This window comes from Gymnoscopelus braueri (assembly GCF_963280865.1).
Source record: "Gymnoscopelus braueri genome assembly, chromosome: 9".
NCBI lineage: Eukaryota > Metazoa > Chordata > Actinopteri > Myctophiformes > Myctophidae > Gymnoscopelus > Gymnoscopelus braueri.
This window is the reverse complement of record NC_137610.1, coordinates 36,495,017-36,519,081: the sequence shown is the minus strand read 5'-3', so window position 1 is coordinate 36,519,081 and position 24,065 is coordinate 36,495,017. Positions and strand designations below refer to the sequence as shown.

General features: G+C 45.6%; 1 protein-coding gene across 1 annotated transcript in view; it reads left to right on the top strand.

The window, feature by feature from the left end:
• fa2h (fatty acid 2-hydroxylase) overlaps window positions 1-13,079 on the top strand; it is a 113,851-nt gene extending 100,772 nt beyond the window's left edge. The window contains exon 9 of the transcript XR_013933739.1: window positions 13,070-13,079. The gene's annotated coding sequence lies outside the window, so the exon portion shown is untranslated. The remainder of the gene's footprint in view (window positions 1-13,069) is intronic.
• The last annotated feature ends 10,986 nt before the right edge of the window (window positions 13,080-24,065 follow it).

Here is a 24,065-nt window from a genome sequence, read left to right as displayed (position 1 = left end):
GCGTTTGAGTGCCTGTGCCCAACACCACTGACCCTTGTCCATATGGGGGTGGGTTGGAGGGGGGAGGGAGAGAGAGGAGGAGAAGAGTGGATATGTAGAAAGTATAAGACTCCATTTTTAATATATTCGCACATGCAAATACGCACATACTCTCTCTCTCTCTCTCTCTCTCTCTCTCTCTCTCTCTCTCTCTCTCTCTCTCTCTCTCTCTCACACACATGCACACAGCATTGGGTTATGCAGTGTTGGTGCTTTGAAACAGTCAATTACCTCTTGGCTAGGGAGGATACCTGCTGTTAATTACTGCTCAGTGTTTTATATGGAGAGTAAATAAAGAGACCGCTGACATTCACATTCCATCAACGTGTCCCCCAGCTTACACTATATTAGTGTGTGTGTGTGTGTGTGTGTGTGTGTGTGTGTGTGTGTGTGTGTGTGTGTGTGTGTGTGTGTGTGTGTGTGTGTGTGTGTGTGTGTGTGTGTGTGTGTGTGCGCGTGCGTGCTCATACATTCAGTCTGTGTTCAAAGGATGATAGAATAACTTCTTACTGCAAACAAGACTGAAGAACAGCGCTGTTAAAAGGGCTACTGTATAGCATAGGTTCATATTATATCTTTGCTTTCATATACTGTATCTGCATTTACATTTGCTCTGGTATCGTTTGCTGTTCTTCAGGGGCAGATGGAAACTAGTGGAAGTTACCGTAGCTACTGTATGTTATGGCTCCCATCACATACAGTAGCATAAAATCTTCATCTCATGATGTTGCAGATGGGGATTTTTTATTTTTTTTCCTATCCCACCAAAGCCACAGGTTTTACCTGACCACTGACAAAACACTTGGGGCTCCAGGCAGCTGTGCAGTGTGTAGCAATACGTACGTACACGCACACAAAAAAAACTCACTTCCTGAGTACTCAGAGCGTTATACTGTATATTCAGTAAAAGAGCATTCACAAGTTTGATTTCCAGCTTGAATTCACTACCTAATTTTATTGAAATTCTGTACATGAGAAGGGCGGAAAACATTTTATTTGCCAACCCTTTAAACAAGTGTCACTAAACGTCCAGCTCTTGTTGAGCATCCAGAGGTTATGGGACCACGTTTTGTCATATTATACCTCTTTGCCTCAAAGGCCATCACAATAAATCTGACCAGGAAGTTGCATTAAATGGTGTGGTATATGTCTGTGGAGACAGAGGCTGAGTGCAATCCTGGCACTCTTGTACTCTGAGTCATAAAGTGAAGAAGTGCAGCTGCTTCTTTGGCCCTATAAAATACTTAAATGAACAGATCATTATGGATAGAGGGATATTGCCCCTCTTCACTTGCCGTGTACTGTACTAAAACCTTGTGACACCCATTGGATATTTTTATCTCCCCCCAATCTACACCTCCGTGTTAATTTAACTCTCTCACGGGTCCATTTGGTTCCTAACTATCAATCATTTAGCTGGGGACCCCCTGGAACCCCCTCTAGGACCTCTGGGGGTCCGCGTAACCCACATTGAGACCCAATGACTTAAACTATGTGCTGGGGTTCCAAATGGAGGACTATTTTTGCACATAGAAGTTGTGTGTGTGTGTGTGTGTGTGTGTGTGTGTGTGTGTGTGTGTGTGTGTGTGTGTGTGTGTGTGTGTGTGTGTCCGTGATTATTTTTTGGCTGTGCTCCAAGCTCAATTCACTGGGCTAAATGAGTGTATACATGAAGTTTCTGACTGAACCCCCCGACCCCCCACACACACACATACAGTATACACCACCACCATGGCCACGTCACTCTGACTCAGACATAACCATAAACAAACCCGATACGCTCATATATAGGCATGTCACTATGACTCAGACATAACCAAAAACAAACCCGATACGGCCATATATAGGCATATATGGAGACCCGTTGTCCAGGGCCCACAGATTTGACGGCTATGCCCATATATGGTCATATGCATATATGGGACCGACCGACTTCACTCAAGGGAGTGCGGTGCCTGCCGTCGAGTCGTTCGGATATGCGGGTGTCCAGAATTGCCAATTCGACCCATATATCCATATATAGGCATAGGCATATATCCAGTTGTCCAGAACCGCTGATCCAACTGATATATGGGCATGCCAATATATGGGCATGTTCTGATGACATCAGTGATATATATATATGGGCATAAAAGGGACAATGACTGACAGATACAGGGATCTCTATATATGGGCATAGAATGGACACATGTAGACAGATAGATACAGATACCTCCATATATGGGCATACAATGGACACAGGTAGACCGACAGATATAGAGATATCCATATATGGGCACAAAAGGGACACTCTGGGATACTCTGACAAAGCCCCTGACACTATGACTCAGACATATTGGTCGGATCAGCGGTGCCACGTAGGTGTGAGGGCCCCAAACTCTAGATGTGAGGGCCGCATAGCGGCCTGAAACGCTAGTAATTATAATTTTGTATATAACATATATGTATGTTGTATTGGAACCATTATTCCTGGTGGATTTCTTTTCTTTTCTAGAATTGATTTCTTGCCTAGGTGAGTTGAGTTGTAACGTGAGGAAGCACAGCTGGTGCTATTGCTCTATAAAAGTACTTAGATCGGCAGATTAGTTTGAAGGGAGAACAGAGATGTGTCCTCCTTACACACCATACATACAGAGCAGATGCATCAGAGAGACGTTTACCTTAAAGATTTTTTTCTGTCTACTTTTGGGGAACTTTTCACCTCTAATACATCTCAACGATTTTGTCTGACCTTCAGTGTAATGGATTCTCCACTAAAGATGTTCTGTATGGGTCTTTTTGCAGTGTTTGGCAGTAACCTATTACTAAGTAATCTATACTGTAATATTATGACTTTCCCCAGTAATAGTTCCCAGAGTAGTTTAAGGGATTACATTTCCAAAACAGTAATTATATTACAATATAGTAATCCAAATAACTGCATGGGGGGTAGCAAAATTCAATATGAGTAATGTACAGTAACTAGTTACTTTTGATACCAAATAATAAGTAAAGTAATATTACTTTTTAACCCATTTAGACCTGAGGCCGGTTCTAGAAATGCTTTCTTAATCCTAACAATTTTCTGAAAAACGTATGTTGCTATATATGTGTGTGTGTGTGTGTGTGTGTGTGTGTGTGTGTGTGTGTGTGTGTGTGTGTGCGCGTGTATACAGTATATATATATATGTGTGTGTGTGTGTGTATATATGTTACAGTACGATTGAAGAACCAGTCAGATTGAAAAAAGAGTGCTTGTTTTCTTCGAGTTCACCTCCCGCGCTCCCTCGTGGCGGGGCGAGGCCCCCCCGTCAAAAAAATAAATGACGTCTCGGAGGTACCGAGACTAGGGGGTGCCGGGGGGCAATGATTTACGATTCTGTCCCTATCGGTACATATCTCGGACGGCGCTGAGTCGACTGAAGGTGACTTTGCAACGCTCGGCACGGCGACTCGCTCGCTTAAGCTTGCTCGGCGATGCCTCCCGTGGCTCAAGTCACGTTCAGTCGGCACACCTCCGTTGGTGAGACCGAGTGCACCTTCTTCAATCTGACCGGTTCTCCAATCGTACTGACAATTTATTTTTATTTTATATATATATATATATAATCTAAAATGACAGAGATGTTTTCCCGGATTGAATGGGTTAAAATAATAAGTAAAGAGTAACTTATTACATTTCCTGAGTACCTTGCCCAACACTGGTCTTTTGTTTGCTGTTGTTTTTCTTCATTTTCTGTGGAGGAAGTGTCCTCCAGATGACATCACTCAGAGGACAAGTTCAAATTCTAACTCATACTTAACCCAGATAAATCTTTGCATGACTCTTTACACTTTACAGGTTTGCGATATTGTGCTCCTCGTGAATAAGGATAATGCCCCTGACATAGCTCCTATACGAACAATGAACATCTACACTTTCTGACCGTTTTACTCTTTTAACCCCCCTTCACAAGTTCTTATTCACTGTTTAAAATATTGTCTCGCAATTTGTCTTGTGTGGTTTCTGTCTGCACATTCTTGCTGCGGTGAAACCTCACAACGCTGATAAATAACAGGCTTCACCTTTCCTTAGCAGGGCTTAGCATGACTGACTACACTTTTAGTCTCTCTGAGAGTGTGTCCTCAGCTGTGAATCACTTCTGTTCAACACACACACACACGCACGCACGCACGCACGCACGCACGCACGCACGCACGCACGCACGCACGCACGCACGCACGCACGCACGCACGCACGCACGCACGCACGCACGCACGCACACACACACACACACACACACACACCTCTCAACTTACACCTGAATGGAGAGAGCTGAGCAGATAATCTCTGAGATGTTCCCCCCACTGTCAAAGGTCAGCAGAGTTGAAAGGTGGCCCTCCACATCATTTATAGGCTGTTAAATAATCCTGGGCCACATGCTCCAGTTAACTCTCCCTTTTCAACCAGTTATCAGTCTCTGCAAATGATGACTTATTGCCCTGTTGAACAGGTCCTGGTATTATGGAGATGGCACAGCGAGAGAGAAAGAGAGAGAGGTAGAGAAAGACATAAAAAAAACAAATACAAATTGGGAATAGATAAAAATAAAAATGGGAGGAAGATGGAGAAATGCTGAGAGAAATTAAAATGAGCTAAACAAGAAAGAGATCAAGCAGAGATATGAGTGCAAACGGTGGCTGCAATAGAAACTCTGTGAAAGAAAGAAAGAAAGAAATAAAAGACGAGCTAAGAGGAGCAAGAGACACTGTAAAATCCAGAGTGTCATTTTAACAAAAACAATTACTCTGTTTTTACACTATGTATTATCCTACTTGGAGGACCACCGTGGTGGCAGACATGCGTTTCTGATTTCCTGAGAAGGCTTTAACTTCTTATGGGTACATGGTCCTCCCACGGACCAACGCTATGTCACTGATGCCTATATATCTGGCAAGAATTTGTGTGTGTGACTGTGTGTGCGCTCGCGCACTCTCCTCCAGAGGATGAAGCCATTTCGTTATTGATGGTGCTGGGGCCCAAAGCCTGGGTCTTAACCCAAGCTTGCGTCCCTGCACATGTGCACATGCACACACACACACACACACACACACACACACACACACACACACACACACACACACACACACACACACACACACACACACAATCACGCACACACACAAAGACTACATGAGGTGTCAGTCCTTAAGTGCCTCCCTCAGTGGGTTGCCAGCGGTCGGTATGATGGAGAACCCTTCTTCACTATAGGGGATCCTATAAACCTGTCATTGTACTGATCTCTCTCTTTCTCTCACTCTCCCTTTTTCTTGACCAGAAATATACCCGTTTTGTATTTCTTTGACTGAATCTGTGTATTCTGAAAGGTTATCTCCTGAGTTCTACTCAACCACTGAAATTAATTTATATCTCTCACTGTCTCCTTTTTAGCTTCATTCTTTGTCTCTTTCGCCTTCTATTTCTGTCTACGTCTGTCCCTAAATCACTGCCCAAGAATGACATGCCAAGATCCCTTATGCTACAAATGCAGTTACTTGGTATGAAAATAAAAAAAGGTTGAGAGATTGGAGATCTTTCTCTTCCTGATAATACAAGTTGTGTTCTGCTCGTTTTGATGTGGAAGCCAGGTTTGAACTCTCGTATTTACATACAAGTGTGACCTTGTTTCCCTAGGTTTTGTTAATGGGCCTTATAAAAGTGAAACCACCCATTCATGTTGCATGAAGTCAAAGCTCAACCAATCGGTGAAGCCGGTGGGTTTGGATTGGCCAATCAAGGAAGCCGTTGCCTACACCCCCCACGAACACAGATTCGGTGTGTCCTCCACAGACCCGCAGACAGACAGATATCCATGTTTTTTTCGGTTCTTGACAACCGTTGGACTGACCGAATTCCCTCTCTGCACCGCACACCCCCGGGACATCTATCGCACACACGCCAAGTTTGACGCCGCCCGAGTTAAGCCTGGGACAGACAGACAGACAGACAGACAGACAGACAGACAGACAGACAGACAGATAGACTAGATTTTGTGAATGTATAAATAGACTAGACTGGTGCCCGTTGGGTACCGGCCTACTCGGGAACGATGCAAGTTGGGAACGATGCAAATAGGGAATGGCATGGCCCCGCCCTGTTATGCAATTATACCCATTATACCCGTTGTCAGAGTACCTGTTGTTACCGTCTGTCTGTGTCCCTTTTGTGCCCATATATGGAGATCTCTATATCTGTCTGTGCTTGTCCCTTTAATGCCCATATATAGAGATCCCTGATGTTACCAGAATATGGCCATATATGGGCATGACAAAAATGGCCATGTCGGGGGTCAGCGGTTCTGGAAAGTCCCTGTGCAGTGGTAAATGTCTGTGGAGAATGTGCAGATAATGTCTGAAGAGTGCAAACTGACTGAGGAAAGTGGACTGACTAAGTAATCAAATGGCAGGTCTGGGGATTTTGTCAAATCAAGCTTAGGCAGGGGTTGTCATGGCCATCAATTGGCTCATTTGGGCCATGGCCAGTGCTTTTTCTGGCAGTTCTGGACAACCGCCTATCTGACCGACTCGACGCCGGGCACTGCACTCCCTCGGGTCATCTGCGACGTGTGTGCCGAATTTGAAGTCGGTTGGTCGAACGGTTCTCGAGATTACAGATGTACATACGTACAGAGATTCTTTCTAGTAAATGAGATCTGTGAGTTGGTTAACTTTGCCATACACCTACATGTGGAATGATACCAGGCATAGACTGATAGACAGTGACAAACATGAGCCCCAGAAGATAGTTCTGATGTAGTAATAATTAATTTGACCACGAGGTGATACATTTAGAGACATTTTGATATATTAATTGTAAGTGCAATAGAGAAGAAGACCTAGAAACTGGGGTACCTTGTGGCTCAGCCAGTTAGTGCCAGTTAGACTATGCTCCTTGTGAATGCGAGGACAGCGTTCAAATGTAACCCCTGTCTTGTCTTGCATGTCTCTCCTCTCTCTCTGCCCTTGGTTTCTTGTCTCTCTACACTGACATCTGAAATAAAGCATAGAAATGCCAAGTCAAATATAATATATTAAATATAAGTAAACTAATATTTAATTTATATTCTCTCAATTAGTATGAGCTTGTAGATCGGCACACGACACTGGTGTGCAAAATGATGTATAAATCAGTCTTAAGGAGGGAAGAGAATGATAAAGCAAAAACCTGGATGTGTATTCATGTAGTCATGATTAAAAATGGACTAGTATTTCCACTGTCTGGCCCATTAACCACTCAGATACAACTCAAGTGGACTTTGTTTTGATAGGGCAGCAGCAGTGACACAGATGGATGTCTTTCTTTATTATGATTCCATTAGCTGAGCCAGTGTCAGTTTCCAGCTCTCTGCAGACCACAGCGCGTGTGGTTCTCTATGGTCCACGCTACCCCACAAATACTCCTCTCTGTCCCAGAGAGGGCCTGTGCGTGTGGGGGACACGTACGGATGACCCCCTGGTATGCTAGTAGGGCAAGACCCAGGAGATAGAATGCTAATGAAAAGGACAATAGAAATATATGCAGGACACAATGGAAATTTCACTAGATCCCATCTTTACAAGGGAAAACATGTTAGAATTCAAAACAGTGATGGGCTCATTTTCATTTGTTCTTTAGATTAGCTGTTTTTCTATAAATGTTATATGGATAAAAACAAAATGTTGTGCGTGTGTGCGTGCGCGAGTGTGTGTGTGCGTGCGTACGTGCGTGTACTGTCCTGACCAGCTGGTGGGCTGCTGTGGACAGCTTTTTAGCTCTGCTGCCCATGGTGTCTATCCTTGCTTACCCTAGAGCGCTGCATGATGTTTGTAGAAAAAAGAAAAGTCGGACAGAGTCAGATGCAAACAACTGTACTTCCTTGGACTACTGTTGTGCAAAATGTGCAAGATTGGCTCCTGAAAAACAGACAGACACAGACATTATTGGCGGCTGGCCTCCTACAAAGTCATGCTATAATAATACGAAGTGGTCCATCCAAGACTAACCTTTAGACAGATTGGATCCTGTAATGAAGGAGAGCAAAGTAGCAGGTGTCCTCCCTCACAGACTTTGACTGGCAATTTGGAGAACACAACAGTATGGAAGCTACACACAAAGAACACACCTACTGTACACACATGCAAAACACATTTCTCTGTTGTCTGTATTGCTATGTGAACCTTATTTTCAAAGTACGGTAGTTTGACTGAATGATGGGATCCTAGCACTGTATCACCTACAGTGTGCACATTGGAACGGCATTCATCCACAGTTACTGCAATGACCTGTAATGTTTCTAATCCACTGTTACATTTTCTATGTTGAAGTGGAAACTGACATGCGTTTGAAAGAGTGACCACTCATTTTAGAAATGGCTCCAAAGGCTGATCTGTTGATATTTAGAGGTCCGAAGTATGATTTACTAACTTCCTGCCATGTCTGTATGGAATATTGTCCTATTTTTCCCCCTCAGAGTAACTTTCTGTATTGCAATTGCCTGTTAATTAATTGTTGGTCATGTATAAAGTGTTTTTGTTGATGTGTTGTACATGGTAAAGTTTGTCTTTTAACCAGTTAAACCCTATATATTGTACTTTGTTGTATGATGATTAGTGAAAGTAGGCAGGTTACAAGGTCACAATCACAATGCGTCGCAGTGTGACGCGTTGTAAGCTTGTAGATCAGCTATTTTAGCTATTTGTGACTACTTTTAAAGAAAATTTAAAATCTTTAAACATTTTTGAAACATTTTGAGAATAAACATTTGAGCATTTGATAGATAATCGATCATAATAATGCCGAATATTTACTCCGGCGTACAACAGTGTCGTCGCGTGCTGAAAAGAACTGATCTTCAAACTAACAATCTGTTCAATGCCACACATTGTTAGCTTGAAGATCAGTAATTCTTTCGGCAACCGACAACGTTGTGTGATGGAGTATAAATGGAGCTGCTGTTTTTGTTTCCAAATAACAATCTGGAGGGAGGCAATAACATGAGAGTTGATGGTAATCTGTTAGCTACAGATTGATGGTGGTCAGTTCAACTCTTAATGACCTGTCACATGGTAGAAAAAATGAGGTCAAAGGCCATCGGATTCAAATCAGCAGAGTTCCTGCTCTACTGCCTGCTGCCACTGTGTCCATCTCTGTCTCTCTCTCTTTATCTATCTCCTTCTCTTCTTGTCTTTGTCAATTTTTACTCTTCTCTCTCTCTCCCCCTCTCTCCATCTATCTATCTCTATCTTTCCGAGGATGACAAGAAAAACAATGTTTATTTCATTGTATGTTTCTTCACATGTCGGAAGTGAAGTCCGGCCGTCCTCCAAGACCAATATGGGAAGCTAGAAATAGATATTTGTGCAATGCAAGGGAGTTTGTGATGTTAAGAAAATAAACAGATAGCAGATAAAGCTAAACAAAAAAAATGAACAATACTCTGCCAGGCACCATGGCAATTATAATTTCTTAATGTAATCAGGGACATCAACCAACTGAAATGAAATCCTATTCCAGTGTTTACAGGTATAGTGGCGTATTGATAGAAAATTGTATATGTTGTCAAAGTCCAATATCACTAAAAATACAGTTAGTGTACAGTGGTTCTCAAACATTTTCATGTCAAGAACCCCTAAATTGATACGTATTAAGCCACAGGCCTCCATTTAAGACCCCATAAATAAGATTTGTCAATATCTCTCAAGATTATTTATTAAATTCCAAAAAATAGCCAAATTACAAAATTACAAGCTCACAGCTTGTAGATTTACAGTAAGACTTAAGTGTTTAACCCGTTCCTCGGTTTGCTGGGGAACCCCTGGTACCCCTTCAAGGACCCCTGGGGCGGGGGGTCACCGGACCCCACTTTGAGAACCACTGAATCTAATGAACTAATTATTAACTGTCAAGTACTTTTTTTGTATCGAGCCATTCCCATACCCTACCATGAAGCCATACAAAGTAAACTATCATTGTAGTAAATAATGAAACCAATACCCTGCCATCATCATTCCCTGTCAGCCCATTCGTTATTAAAGTGCTGGAATGTGTCTGGTGCTTTATCACGGTGAATGGAGCTGAGCGCTCACACTGCGGCAGGAGACTTCATGATTTAACTAGACTATTCTGTCTGCACTCTTCTCTTGTCCTTACAGTCTAAGCTAGCCTGGAAAATATATATACAGTATATTGATAGGCTTGCAGCTTTAAAAATAAGTAGGATTAAGTAGGACAATGTTCTACAATTAGAAATGCACATTAATGGGGGTTGGCGAAAGGGCCTTTCTGTGTGGAGTTTGCATGTTCTCCCCGTGTCTCCTCGGGTAGTTAATACCCTCACAAAAACATGTAGTAATCATGGTCACTATACTGCCTCCCCCTGGTCAGCCAGGGCGCCTGATGGAGGGGAAGGGAACTGGTTGGAATAATGTGTTCCTTCCACGCGCTACGTCCTACCAGGGAAACTCCCCCCTGTCAGGTGACAAGAAGGTCAGTTGGCTCTCATGCATTGAAGGAGGCATGAGCTCGGCCCTGGCCTCCCTAGGCTGGTGGGGGGAGTGTAGTGCCCAGGATCACTTAGCAAATTGGCACCGGGTGAAAAAAAGGGTTACAAAAATCGAGGGATTAAAAAAAAAAAAAAAAAAAGCACATTGATTCACTGCCATTCACTAAATAGCCCAAAAAGCCCAGACTGCAAGGATTTCGCGATTTTTTTACCTTTTGAAGTAGTCACAAAATATTTATCTTCAGTATGATCGATCCCCTGATGGTTGCTAATCACGTGGTGTGCTTCCGTGAAAGAAAAGAAAATGTCATCGCAATTCCCGTTTGCTTGTTGTACCCAGTTGAAAATAGCATGTTTTGCTCAAAAATACATAGTAAAACACAGGAGCCGAGATTCAGAATATTTCCCTAATACTTTAACCAGGAAGTGAATGGAGCAGTAAATCTTTGGATCGCGTTCTCTCCTGGTTCTGTGTGAAAGAAAAAAGAGACGTCAAAGGACTTCATAGGCGCACTCGATTTACAGCCGTGAAAAGACGTCATTGGCAGGGAATGAGTGAAGGAAACAAAGCGTATTGTGATTATTTTTCATCAATATTGGAACTATTAAGTTGATTTGCAACCTGATAAACACTAGGGTCAAAACACCGACCTAGCCCAGTGTTAGTCCCCTTATGGTAATAGAATGATTATTATGCTATTATGAGTATCTATTTGGCCTCAGCTGGGTTTGCATCATGGTTCAGTAGTTATACTACTTCTTATTATACCGCTGAGTTTGCACTTAATCTGTACAATTATTAGGTATGCAAACAGTTAATTCAGCAAATAGAAAACGATCAGATTAGTAGGTAGGTGAGCACAATCACAATGTTGATTGTCTCATTAGTTTAAATTATAATTTAATACCAATTACATAACAGTGATTCACTACCTGTAACATCACATCTGGAGGTGAAAAGGTAGCTCATTGGTTTATGGGATAAAAGCTTTTGTGGCGTCCATTTTATATGACGCCCAAGAGTACTGTTCTTTTATCCCCTTTGCGAAACACTTGACCAGCCGATGAACTCGGTACACACTCACACACTCATACAGGCTCAACTACATGTACACATGTACACAGACCCCATGGATAGTATCTGTTTCTGTGTTTCTAGGTTTCCTTGCCAGAAGTGTCTTTCTTAAGCCTAATTTATGCTATGTCGCAAGGCCGTGTTGCGCGCCGAAAATAGCAGACCTACAAGCTCACAAGGCGTCCCATCCACAAAGTGCTGTGAGCTTGTAGGCCATCTATTTTTCGATGCACGACACCGTTGTGTGTATAAGTATGAATCAGGCTTTAGTTTCTCTGCCAGAACTGTCGTTTGTCCCAGTCCTACTCCCTATTAGCTACTCTCTAATGGGCTGCTTGGCTGACTGACTCTGGCTCATTATGTGGAAGTGACACAGACAAGATGAGGATGGAGCTCAATTTCAGATCACTGGAGCCTGTGAGCTCAGTAGTTAGAGACAGAGAGATAGAGAGAGAGAGACTGAAACGTCATCAACCGATACTTGATGATACCATCACTGTGGCGGTGTTTTCCTGTTGTGTGAGTCTGTACAAGTGTGGATGTATGTTCGTCAGTCTTCATCGGACAAATATGCTTGAAGCCAGGCTGCCTGTGGCAAAACATCTAAACAAGCTGTCCACAATCTCAATCACCACACAGCCATCTAACCTGTGTATGACCTTGAATGTCATTTTTCTATTTTGTTGCATTTCACATTCACTTTGATCCCTCTTGCTTGAAAGGAGCTATCAGCCAAGGGGCTTAGAAGTGGCCACAATGGCCATGGACTTATTAAATATTATTACACCTACCTTATTACACTGATATAATTAAAATGGAGATTAGGGGAGCGTAGAGTGACAGGAAAGATATGGAGAGAGAGAAAGGATGACACCCTAGAGTTGGTAAGCCTGGTTCAGACATTATCGCATTATATCCCTTCAAGTCACTACTACACCATCAGAACACATGTAAAATGTGTGAAGAAACATGAGACAAGTTTGATTTATCTTGTCTAGAGAGTGAATTTACCACTCTCTTAAGGTTGTTTGAGTTGTGGACACTTTCATAGCATCTGGCAAGCTAAATCAAAGTGTTCAGAGGTTCTGAATCTATTTTCAGTTGTATTTTAATTCATGGTTCTAATGCTAGGTCGATTTGGCTGGGGGACAGGAAGAGAAACTAGAGGTTACGAATGTAACCCCGGTTTTAGTAGGTTCGGAGTTTACTACTCACTATGGGATATCAGCGCCCTCAGGCGATGACACAGAGCAACACACACGCTCCCGACGCCAATACTGATTGGCTAAGGGTATGTCACGAGTCCGGAAGACCCAGGAGTATAAAGCTCCCTCGTGACGTAGGCTCTTCCTCTTAACATTCTCCTCTCTGCATGCCAAATGCGCACAGAAAGGGGTGTCTGGTGAGTAGTAAACTCCGAACCTACTAAAACCGGGGTTACATTCGTAACCTCTAGTTTTACCACGGTTCTCCGTTTACTACTCACTATGGGATTCATAAACCCCCCTTGAGGTAATGAGCCACACAACCCTGACAACCCCGCACGTCCCTCAGCTCCTAGGTCACGTCCCCCCTGGACGTGACCTATGGCCCCATGGGCGCCCCCAACCCACCGGGCTGGGATGCGGGATAGATAATCAAGCTAGGCCCTGACAGACTCCAGAGTCCGCCTATTTACTAACAGGCAGACACAAGCCTGCCTCATAACTCAATATGAGGAACAGGGCCCCATCTCCTGGGAGCCAGCCCAGCTGGTCCCACGGAAACCCCAGAGGAAGTCGAGAAATAGGGAGAAAGCCCCAAGCCTACTCCCTTCCCTCCACTGGCCTGGAGGCAGCCGCTACGCCTAGGACCGCGCGCGCCAAGGATGACGCCGCCACGTCCAGGCTGTAGAAAACCGCAAAAGTCGATTGGGACGACCCATTTTGCGGCTGCACAGATCTCCTGGATCGAAACTCCCCTGTAGAGAGCCCAGGATGTAGCCATGCCTCTAGTAGAGTGAGCCCTCAGACCCTCTGACAGGGGCACCACTACTCACATAAGCCAACCTAATGGCATCTCGGATCCATCTAGAAAACGTTGCCTTATTGACCGCCTTCCTCTGAACCCCAAGGCCCAAAAGAGACAAGGAGCTACGTCGATGAGCGATTGGCCGCTGTCTTCTGACAATAGAGCTTCAACTCTCACTGGACAGAACAATGCAACCGCCTATCCTCCGCCGAAACGAAGGGAGGCGGATGGAAGGCTACCAACTCACCCGGATCCGGGGCCACCCCGGTCCTGGTAACGAACGTCAGGTTAGGTTTAAGCAAAACCCTCCTGTCATTGTTAAAACACTTCATGCACTCCGGACTCATCAAGAGTGCATGCATGTCACTGACCCGTTTAGCCGTAGACAGGGCCACCAAGAGGACCGTTTTGAGACTAAAGATCCTCAGATCCACAGACTCAAAAGGCTCGAACGATGGACAGCATAGTGCCTCCAGCACAACCGTCAGATCCCAGGCTGGGAACAGTGGCCTGTTACCCGGCCTGGCTCTCCTGGCGCCGCACAAAACCGGCGCACCAAGGGGTGCTGGCCCACCGTCTTGCCATCGAAACTTCGTGGCAAGCGAAATGGCCGCCCCAAAACACCTTCACTGTTGAGAAGGATAAATCCCGATCTAGCCTTCTCTGCAGAAAGTAAGAATGCTACACATCGAGGCCTGGAAAGCCACCACCACTGGTGACTGTTCCAACCCCCATCTGACCTCGTAAGCATTCCTCGTGGACACGGCCCTTGCGCCCTGGATGGTAGCCATCACGTCAGGGGGAAGGCCACACGAGCTCAAATTCACCCTCTCACGGGCCAGACCCATAGGTCTAGGTCCTGAGGGCGTCCCCCCTCCCTGCCGCAGCAAGTCCCTGCCGACAAGGAGGGCCCAAGGCACGTCGTGAAGGAGAGGAGTTATCTCCTGACCTCTACGTGTCCCATGCTGGGGCCACCAGCAACATCAACAACCCTCAGAGCCTGACCCTCCCCCACATGGGGAGGATCAGCTCTATTGGTGGGAAAGCATAAAGCAGTTCGTTCAGGAGGCTCGGCACCTGGAACGCCTGAATGGACGCGAGACGTGAGTCGCATCACAGCGCCATCTCGCACGCCAATCCGTCCAACACCAGGGAGGCCAAACCTTCCTGCTTGTTGACATAGCACATGGTCGCGGTGTTGTATGTTCTGATCGAGACAGAACAACCCGGAAACCGAGCACCGAACTGTTTGAGAGCGAGGAAAAACCCCGTGAGGCTGGCGTCCGTGGTGATGACCTTCTGTGATATCACAGCGCCTATACTGACCCCTTGGGACAGAAAAGCCACCTGCGACCACGATCCGAGTGTCTCCACGACACCCTGGAAACACCACCACTAGCTGAAAGCCTGAGGTGAGTGGGATCCGAAGAGCCCGCTGCCACCTCTATACAGGTCTCATGTAGAACCTGCCCAAGCGGATTAAGTGAATGACTGAAGCCATGAGACTCACCGCCTGCATGCCTAGTTTGTAAGTGACTTGACGCCCTACGCGAAAAGACCTCACACAAGCTAAGACGCTGTCCAACCTGCCCTTGGACAGCCGCGTTCTGAGCGTGTTCGAGTCCAGCGAGATCCCCCAGAAGGTGGTCCGCTGAGATGGAACCAGAACGCTCTTCTGGACGTTGACTGTGAACATAGCGACGTCAGGTGGGAGAGGGCCACGGCCGTGTGCCGTGCCACCACCTCCTCTGAGCCAGCAATTAACCAGTCGTCGAAGTTAAGTCGACAGACCGATCCCCTGTCGCCGCAGTGGAGCTATGGCCGCATTGGTACACTGCACGAGCACTCGCAGGCTCAATGACATACCAAAGGGAAAAACGTGTACTCGTACACTCCCCTTTGTAGCCGAAGTGCAGGAATTCTCTGTGTGGAGGCCAGACTGGAACGTGGAGGCAAGCAACCTAGAGGTTGATGCCCGCCCATCAGTGCCCCTGATGTACCGTTTTGCAACAGCTTTTACGGTCGTCAACAAAGAAATGGATACTTGTTGAGGCCCTTCAGATTCAGAAAGGGCCGTACGCCCCCCCCCCCCCTTTTTCTCACCAGAAAAAGCTTTGAACAGAAACCCAGTCGGTTCTGATTCGTAGATATTTCTCTGGTAACGCTCATGCTCAAGAGAGAGAGAGAGAACCTTCTCTCTTAGAGTCGTGGCTGCTTTTATCTTCCGCATGAGAGAGACACACTCGTCTGACATAGGAAGTAACACAAGGCATGTGGAAAACACACCAGTTCAACCACAATGTGTTGTTGTTGTTCAGGGGAGCCTGGCCAGTACAACCACAGTGTGTCACTGCCGTACTGAGCTTAACCAGTAAACACAGTGCAACGCTGATGTACTGGGATAAAAACAGATTCGGATTGCAACCCTCCCAAAAGCTGCTCACCGAGCGAGCGAGTCGGGAGGGGGCGCTGCTGTTATCAGTCCCGTGGGCAACGTGCACATTTCCACGGGGACCGATGACGTCGCCACGCGGTCCAGCGGACTCGTACTGTGGCGTCCATTAGAGACCGTTAGTGTCTGCCATGCTGTGAAACAGGCCTGTCAGGCACAAAGGGCTCATAGAGGAGGCCATCGACGCCCAGGGACCCCCTGGGACCCCTAGCGTCGTGACCTCCTGACCGGGGCTGGATTACGTGCTTGTGTATTTTAAGACATTTTCAAAGGAACAAAATAAAGCACAGAGACAGTGTAAAACAACATAAAAAGTTTAACATACTCTTATGAAAACCCTTTATGTGTGTCTCAAAGCACTCAATGAACCTGAGCCTCCATCGTGGTAGTGTAGACAAAGGGCTAACTAGCTTAGTTTGTAAGCTTAGCCTGGTCTAGTCTAGCCTAGCTACAGGTCGCTTTTAGCCTTTAGCTGCTACCTGTAGCTGTTTGGCTAACCAAGAACGAAGGAGAGCTATGGTCACCACGTGTTGTTTTAGGGGACTGGCTAAGCGCTGCACCAAAACAACACTGCTCTTTAACTGTGTCGATGTTAGTGAGGCTAGTCAGCCGCTAAGTGAAACAACATCAGCCTGACTCTATGGGCTCATAGAGGAGGCCTTCGACGCTCAGGGACCCCCTGGGACCCCTAGCGTCGTGACCTCCTGGCCGGGGCTGGATAATGTGCTTGTGTATTTTAGTACATTTTTAATGCAACAAAATAAAGCACAAAGACAGTGTAAAACAACATAAACAGTTTAACATACTCTTATGAAAACCCTTTATGTTTGTCTCAAGGCACCCAGTGAACCTGAGCCTCCATCGTGGTAGTGTAGACAAAGGGCTAACTAGCTTAGCCTGTAAGCTTAGCCTGGTCTAGTCTAGCCTAGCTACAGGTCGCCTTTAGCCTTTAGCTGCTACCTGTAGTTGTTTGGCTAACCAAGAACGAAGGAGAGCTATGGTCACCACGTGTTGTTTTAGGGGACTGTCTAAGCACTGCACCAAAACAACACTGCTCTTTAACTGTGTCGATGTTAGTGAGGCTAGTCAGCCACTAAGTGAAACAACAGCAGTCTGACTGGAGGCTATGCCAACCTAGCATACCATAGCTAGTAATAGTCACGGTTAACTCACCATGAGTGAAGAGACGTTGACATCCGTTTCCATGGAAACAGGTGACGTCGGAACCTAACCCACAGGGCCCGTGCAAGCGTGGGGGTCACGTGACTGAGTACGGAAGCATTCCACGCTGCTCCCTTGGTGTTTACAAAGTCCGTCGCCATCTTGTCTAGGCTTCTTGGCCTGGCTAAAGGAAGCGACGGAGCCACCTCCACCGAAGGAAGCACTCTGTCGCCCTCCAGAGGCTGGCGTGACACGGTGCTTGGCAGGTTGTAAATATTGGGGTGACCTTCGACCCGCGCCGCCATCTTGCAAACCTTCCTTCCCACAGTGGGCCTCTGGCGCCCTCTGCCGGATGGATGGTAGAATTGGAAAATTCTGGCGTGACCCATGTACACTGGCGTATATAAATAGCAATGGGTTTATTACCTTTGTCTTGTTTATAGCATGCACAGTATTCATCCCAGCAGCGTTTGGAAAGTCACCAAGGGACTTTCCAAGCGCTTTGGGCTTATAAGGGGTGGTTATCAACACGGGGACCACCTAGTGATCCCTATGCATCGATGCACCCCGACAGTTGTTGAAAACAGGCAGAGAAGTATCCCATTATTGTCTATCATGCTGTGAAAGCAGGCCTGATAGGCACAATGGGCTTATAGAGGAGGGCATCGACGCCCGGGGACCCCCAGGGACCCCTAGCGTCGTGACCTCCTGACCGGGCTGGAAGTGTGCTTGTGTATTTTGGGAAATTTTAATGGAACAGAATAAACACGGAAACAGCATAAACAGTTCAACATACTCTTATGAAAACCCTTTATGTGTCTCAAAGCACCCGATTGTAGCCTCGTTCTTCGTGGTACAGACGCCGGCTCTGAAGAGGCTAACGAGCTGGTGTTGTCCTAGCAAGCTAAGCTAGAACAGCGCTGCTAACAACCTGTTGCTTAGTGAGGCTAGCCATTCGTTGAAACCAGCCGCCACAGGTTCGAGGATCTCTTCCTCGGTGGCTGCGGGAGGTTCTCCCCGTCCGGGGCTCGTCGTGGACACCTCCTGGGTGTCCTGGTACGACGGGAGCTCCAGGAAATCTTCCCCGTCCTCCGCCATGTCGTCATCGTGAAGAGCCATCGACTCCTCGCTGGCAGGGGGGGAGGGAGGGCCGCTGCTAGCATGCTGCGGTGGGGACAAGCCCCCATCGCAGCAGCAGCAGCGGCGGGAGGTGGCGTCAGCGTCGTGGACGCTTGACGCTCTAGTCTTGGCATCGGCACCGATGGGGGTCCCATGAGCCGGGGGGCCGCTTGTGCTGCCCGACTGGGGTCCCCGGTCCGGTGGCGGTGGAGGTCTCACCGTTATCTCGTCTAGTCCAGCCGACCAGGGTCCTAGCCCTGACGAGCCGAGCGTCAAGTTGAGAAACGGTTAACCTCGTGCCGTTAGGGCACGCATCTGTCTCACCCGGGTGGGTCCTGGCGCAGAACGCGTGATCGACCCCCAAGCAGTGGATGAAGACGCGGTGGGGGTCGTCTGCGGCGATGAGGGGGTCGCATTCCGCGAACCCGCAACTCCTCGGTGGTTCCATCTTGGTCCTCGGTCTGGGAAAACAACAGGCTAAAGCCTAGCCAGTAGCGTAGCCTAGTAGCTGCTAGTATTAGCCTAGCCACTGAATGAATGAATGAGCTAGTAGCTGCTAACCGGTGTTAGCAGCTAACCGGCTTTTTCAGCTAACCGGCTTTTCCAGAACAGACCAAGAATTAAGGAAAACTGAGAGGATAGGTAAATAAATAAATACTTAATAATAAGTTTCGGGAGAAAACTTATTTGCAAGGATTTTCCCGTGGGGATATAATCCTTATTCCCGCATTGGGTTATAGTTGAAAATTTCCTTGCTTTCTTGTGTGTGAATTTCTGCGCATTCGCATGCAGAGTGGAGAAAAGAGGAAGAGCCTACGTCACGAGGGAGCTTTATACTCCTGGGTCTTCCGGACTCGTGACATACCCTTAGCCAATCAGTATTGGCGTCGGGAGCGTGTGTGTTGCTCTGTGTCATCGCCTGAGGGCGCTGATATCCCATAGTGAGTAGTAAACGGAGAACCGTGGTAAAACGTGATTTATTACCCTGGTATTTAACAAAAAAGAAAAATCAGATTTTGTGGTTGCTCCTTCATTTGTGTTGCTGTGAGACAGAGATAGTATCTTTGAAGAATTGTCTGGATCGGCTAAAACATAACTTAACTTCATACTGCTTGCTCAGGCTGATCAGAAGCCAACATCTGTGTTTTGCTGCTTTCTGTCTTTCTCAGTGCCTCTTTTTCTCAATATCCTTTTGGGTTTTTTTGTTTTGTTGTTTTTTCACCGCCACTCTAAAGGATGGCTATGTTGGTCCTGTCTGTCCGTCGATCCACCACTTTACCAAACAAACACCAAACGAGATATCTCAACAACTACAGGCTGGAATGCCATGGAATTAGTGTGCCTTCATGGTCCCCAGATTGTGACCCCATGACCTTTCCTCTAGTGCCATTATTAGGGCAAAATTATGACTTGCTCACAAGATCTCAAAATCAAATGGAGTATGGTGGATTGCCATGAAACTTGCTGAGTGCTTTTATGTTCCCTTGAGTATGAACCCTACTGATTTTAGTGTTCTCATGGACTTTTCTCTAGCGCTAGATACCTCTAAATCAAAATGGGTGGATGGCTATGAAACTTGCTGACCACATTCATGCTCCCAGAAGATTAACCCAAGCCATTTTAGTGACCCCATGCCATGATCCTGTCTTTAGTGCCACCCTTAGGCCAAAATGTTAACTTTGGGCACAATATAATATATTATAACAACATATTGCAAGATCAACCCTACAGTCTTGGGGACCCATTAAGGCCATTAATAGTTTTGAATTATCATATTTTATTGTGTTCTTCTTTAAGGCTTTGCTGTTGTCGTATATTGGACATTATTATTGTCTCAAATTACACCACACTGTTGTTTACAATATGTTATTCCTTCAGTGAATATACAACTGTGTGTGTTTGTGTGTGTGTGTGTGTGTGTGTGTGTGTGTGTGTGTGTGTGTGTGTGTGTGTGTGTGTGTGTGTGTGTGTGTGTGTGTGTGTGTGTGTGTGTGTGTGTGTGTGTGTGTGTGTGTGTGTGTGTGTGTGTGCGCGTGTGCGTGTGTGCGTGAGATCATGTTTGCAGTATAAATTCATGTCTGGATGTACCAAGGCATATTAATAAATGAGCCTACAGTTGGTGGTACCACTCTGATACAGCTCTGTCCATCTCTCTCTGTTTGTCTTTATCTCTATCTCATTAACTCTCTCCTCTCCACATTCTTTCTTCTCTTGGATGAAGTCCCACATCCGCAGAGCCAGATCAACACCTGAGTGCTCCCTTTTCAACTATCCAAGGGGTGGCCAGTGTTTACTCAAATACTAAGAGAGAAAGATATACTTGAACAAAGTGTCCGTTCTTCTTTAAGAGTGTTATCAACTGCATGTCTTCAGAGCTCAGTCCGGTCCAGTTCACTTTAAGCACCACCTGTTTATCGCTATATCCTCTGTCCAGTTGTAAATTAAATAAAGTCTAACTCCCAGCAACAGAAGACATGTTCCATATCCCACTTGGGATGCCCCCCCCCCCACACACACACACACACACACATACACAAACATACCCCCCCTCCCACCCCACCCTTTGTTATATCAAAACATCTAATCACCAGAGGAAAACTGCAGAAAATAAGCTTTTAGGACTAAACCAAACAGATTTTCTTCTCCACTTCGCACATCTGGTGTGTAGTTATGAAATTAATTCATATGTTTTGAATGGATTTTGATTGGTCCAAGGTTCAAAATGTATTTAAGGCACATGAAACCAATTGGAATTTCATGTAAAGTAAGAAAATGTCAAAGAAATGCACTTCTTGGGTCCATTTTTGCACTCTTGGAGGTATACTGCCCTCAACCCTTGCAGTGCAACAGTGTATACATACATCAAGCATTCAAGAAAGGTGAGAAAAGAGAGAGAGCGCCCTCTTTGTTCTCATGATAGTGAATGATCTGTGAGTCACCTTTCAGCTGCAAGCTAGCATTTCGGTGAAAATGTGCACTAGCCAACTTTAATGCATCAAACGCCTAATGGCCCGTTAAAATGGTTGTTGACACAGTTTAGTAACACCGGATAGAGTAACACAACTTCCTTCATAATCCTGTCACTCCTTTGGCAATTATTGTGTGCAGTGCATTGAATTTCACTGGGGACAATCATTGGGGAGCTATAAATAATGGTCAGGCATTTTCTCTTCTAGAAGGGATTCTCTGTGAAAACAAAAGGCAGGGCTCAGTAGCTTTTGTCACAAACAACGTCCAATCTGTTAATTACTTTTTCAAAGTCGTAAGTGTGAAGCCTGATTAATTTATACTTCAGTGTACGACGGTGTAGTGCTGTGGAAATAGCCGAACCACAACTGCTTTGTTAGCTTGTAGATCTGCTATTTTCAGCGCGAGTCGCTGTCGTGCAACGGAGTAAAACATAAGCATGAGTATATATATTAAGGGGAAGATAAATAGATGCCATCCTGATGCCTGCACTTTCCTTCCAACAAAGGCCATTGTTTTAGCTCAAGGCCGAGGAACTCTGCAGTGCGTGACGGGGTTCGGGACAGAGCCAGAGGACAGTTGATTGTAGCCTAGCAGCCCTTTGGTTTGTTGTAGAACTACATTTTAGACCAGTGGTTCTCAACCGCAAAGCCCACTTGAAAATCTTGAAAGTGTTCTCGGCCCACCCATCTGACCACTTAACAGGTGGTCAGATGGGTGGGCCGATTCCTATGTATCAATATCACAATGAAAAAAATACCCAAATAACAGGACATTGTTTTATATTAATGTTATATCAACATTAAAGTTGTGTTTTGTCGATTATTTGGGGGCCACTTGCAATATCCCCCGGCCCACAGGTTGAGAACCAGTGTCTTAGACCAAGAGTTACTCTCTTTCTGTCCGTGTCCATTTGTCCACTGTGTCTTTTCTAATGTTCTCCCCTGTATCCACTGAGGAAAGACTATCTTAAAACTATAAAAAAAATCTTTCAGAAATAGTTATACGTCCATATAGGTTAGATTGGTATAAACTGTTGAAACGGTTGACACCATTATTTCAATGTTTTGCATACACTTGGTATAAAACCTTCGCAACAAATAGCATTTTTTTCAAATGTAATTAAAGGTAGTTGCTCTCTCTCTCTTTCATGAGAGCACGCACACACACACACACACACACACACACACACACACACACACACACACACACACACACACACACACACACACACACACACACACACATCCTGTAGGGCAGATGGGATGAACCAAATGGGCTGCAATGGATCAAGACACAACCTGAGGGTTTCACTTACATACTGTATACACGAGCCCAAACTGTGTGTACACACACACACACACACACACACACACACACACACACACACACACACACACACACACGAGTAGCTCAACATGTACACACACATGCATACAAACTCTTCAGTTTACATATACGTAAGTACATGAGTCAAACGTTAAGTACAAAATCTGTGTGAAGTGTCTGTTTGCACGTACAAAAGCTTGAGCACATGCTGCAAGTAAATCAAACTGGAGACGGAAAGACTTATGATTTACATTCAAACACAGCTTTTTCCTCTGTTACTCTGTACTTGTCTCTGTGTGTGTGTGTGTGTGTGTGTGTGTGTGTGTGTGTGTGTGTGTGTGTGTGTGTGTGTGTGTGTGTGTGTGTGTGTGTGTGTGTGTGTGTGTGTGTGTGTGCCCACTGCCCATCTTTCGCCGCAGGCTGAAAACCCACCTCTTCAGGAAACACTACCCTTCCTCTTTGCCTGGCTTACTTGTTGTTAACTAGTTGTACGAACTCTTGTTCTATTGTTGTACTGTTTTATTGGATCTTGTTTAGTCGATACACTTTTTGTATTAGCTCGTGCTCATTTGATTTAGCTATTTTGTCTCATCTGTTTAAGAAAGTAGGTAGCTGATTTATTGCACTTTTACCTTAGCGCTAGGTATACTCTTGGTTGCTTGTTTTTGCAGGAAATCCACTTAAGACTTCTGGTGATTAGTAGTTTCGTTCCCTACCTATGTTGAATGCACTTATTGTAAGTCGCTTTGGATAAAAGCGTCTGCTAAATGACTGTAATGTAATGTAAATGTAGTGTGTGTGTGTGTGTGTGTGTGTGTGTGTGTGTGTGTGTGTGTGTGTGTGTGTGTGTGTGTGTGTGTGTGTGTGTGTGTGTGTGTGTGTGTGTGTGTGCGTGTATGCGTGCGTGCGTGCGTGTTTGAGAGAGAGAGAGGGGGCGGAATAAAGATATAGAGAATGGGAGACACTAACTTGATAAAGTGTTGATGTGACTTCAATAGTGTTTTCTGTTTCACAGGGAAACACACAAAACACAGACACAAATGCATGTATAATGACTGTCCATGATTGAAGTCGCCTCACTGGTGTTTTACCTGAAATGGTCTCTTCAGGTGGTGCCTGTATTCTGAAGAAACCAGTGTCCTTCAAATTATTCTTAAAAGCAGCGTTCTCTCTCTCTGTCTCTTTCTGCCTTCTCTCTCTCTATCCCCCAAGGGAGACAAAATAGTGATTGATCACAAGAGAATAAGAATAAGGAGACAGCCCTACAGAACATGTATTTGGACAAAATGTCAAATGAAGTCATATAGCACACCGCCGCTCCACCTTGAAGTCAGCCCCTCGCCCTGCACCCCACCCCCCCTTGATGAAGCGGAGGAGGGCGGTGTGGAAAAACAAAATATTTCCCGGGTCACTG